Genomic DNA, 2,500 nt, shown 5'->3' on the forward strand with positions numbered 1-2,500 from the left:
CTTGTGGGCAAGGCTGGTGCGCAAGGCTAGTTCCCAAGGGTTGTGTGCAAGGCTAGTGCCCAAGGCAAGTGCGCAAGGCTCGTGCCCAAAGCTAGTGCGCAAGGCTTGTGTGCAAGGCTACTGCGATGGGCCAGTGCCCAAGGCTTGTGAGCAAGGCTTGTATGCATGGCTTGTGTGCAAGGCTAGCGTCCAAGGCTTGTGCGCATGGCTTGTGCGCAAGGCTTGTGTCCAAGGCTTTTGTGCAAGGCTCGTGCGCAAGGCTAGTGTGCAAGGCTTGTGCGCATTGGCAGGTAGCCCACCAGCATGCACGATCCAAATGCCACTCACGCGACAACACGGTGCCAAGCCGGGCATGGTGTGCACTCAAAACCAATCAACGGACAGAGGTCATGCGTCATGGGGGGGATCTAGCAAGGCCATGGGGAAGGTCATGGAGGACCTTGGAAGCAAGCGCAAGACGAGAGCGAATCGAACAAGGGGCCAGGACGGGGCCTTGTGCCCATGGTCTTCGCAAGACAGCGTCCAAGGCACCCGAAAGCCCAAGGGAACCCAAACCCGGCCGACACTTGCAATCGCACATGCTCTCTGCAACACACCATCAATGCCGCCCAACGGGGCCAGCACGAGCAGTCCTCCGCGGTCCCCTGGCCCTGCGCACGTTTGTCTTCGAAACCGAGCATCAATGCCACAGAAAGTGCCGGGGCGCCAGCTGGAGCCATCATCCGCGTTGCCATGGCTCGCTTGGCCTTGGCTTGCCAGGCCCCGACACGAGCAATCGCGCATTTTCTTTGCAACCGACCATCAATGCCGCCCAACGGGGCCAGCACGAGCAGTCATCCGCGGTCCCCTGGCCCTGCGCACGTTTGTCTTTGAAACCGAGCATCAATGCCACAGAAAGTGCCGGGGCGCCAGCTGGAGCCATCATCCGACGTGCCATGGCTCTGGTCCCATGGTCTTCGCAACCGAGCATTCGTGACACCCGCGGGGCCAGGACACCAACCCTTCCGACACGAGCATTCGCGCATGTTCTTTGGCCACACAACGGCGCCAGCACGAGCAAAATCATCCGCGGTGCGGTGGCCTTGCACGGCCTTTTGTCTTTGGAACCAACCATCAGTGCCACGGGAAGTGCCGGAGTCCCGGCATCCGCGGTGCCAAGTCATTGCGCCCTTGGTCTCTGCAGCGGGGCATGCCGGGCACTCCCAACCATTGCAAGCAAGCAAGCAAGCAAGAAAGAAAGTAAGTAAGTAAGTAAGTATTACATATAGGGGCGGGACATGCGGGGAGATCTGCGAAACGTGCATTACGGGGCACACGCGTACCTACCGGGGCATACCGACCCCTATTGGGGCACACGTGTGCATATCGGGGCATACCGGGCCTATCGGGGCACACGCGTACATACCGGGGCATACCGAGCCCTACTGGGGCACACGTGCGCATATCGGGGCGTACCAAGCCTATCGGGGCATACGCATGTATCCCAAGGCATACCGAGTCTATCCGGGCATACGCGTTCATACCGGGGCGTAACGGGCCTATCGGGGCATACTTGGGCATATCCGGGCAAAAAATGCCCAAAACTTGCGCAACCTTGGCAACCGTGGTCCATTCCTCTCTATATGCCTAGCCTTGCCAACCGTGGTCCATTCCTCACTATATGCCATGGCCTTGTGCCCATGGTCTTCCCAAGACAGCGTCCAAGGCCCCCGGAAGGCCAAGGGAGCCCAACCCAGCAATGCCCTGCTATGGCAAGCCAAGGCCAAGCATTCCGGTGCCTATCCGGGCAAAAATGCGATTCCTCTCTATATGCCTAGCCTTGGCAACCGTGGTCCATTCCCCACCATATGCCATGGCCTTGTGCCCATGGTCTTCCCAAGACAGTGTCCAAGGCGCCCGGAAGGCCAAGGGAGCCCAACCCAGCAATGCCCTGCTTTGGCAAGCCAAGGCCAAGCATTCCGGTGCCTAACCTTGGCAACCGTGGTCCTTTCCTCACCATATGCCATGGCCTTGTGCCCATGGTCTTCGCAAGACATCGTCCAAGGCGCCCAAAAGGCCAAGGGAGCCCAACCCAGCAATGCCCTGCTAGGGCAAGCCAAGGCCAAGCATTCCGGTGCCTAACCTTGGCAACCGTGGTCCTTTCCTCACCATATGCCATGGCCTTGTGCCCATGGTCTTCGCAAGACATCGTCCAAGGCGCCCAAAAGGCCAAGGGAGCCCAACCCAGCAATGCCTTGCTAGGACAAGCCAAGGCCAAGCATTCCGGTGCCTATCCGGGCAAAAACGCCCAAAGCATGCCCATTCCTTAGCCTATCCAGGCAAAAACGCCCAAAATCTGCACATTCTAGTGCCTATCCGGGCAAAAACGCCCACCAGCATGCCACCCTCCTATAGGGTTTGCGCAACCAACCAGCCTAACCACCAGTGGCAACCAAAGGTGCTGTTAGCGACGACTTCTGAAGACGCAACGAGACGCGACGTGTTTGCGCCCAGACGCGAC

Source organism: Tasmannia lanceolata, unplaced genomic scaffold, assembly GCF_043159265.1.
Source record: "Tasmannia lanceolata isolate RefF3 unplaced genomic scaffold, GAP_Taslan_0.1 ptg000150l, whole genome shotgun sequence".
NCBI lineage: Eukaryota > Viridiplantae > Streptophyta > Magnoliopsida > Canellales > Winteraceae > Tasmannia > Tasmannia lanceolata.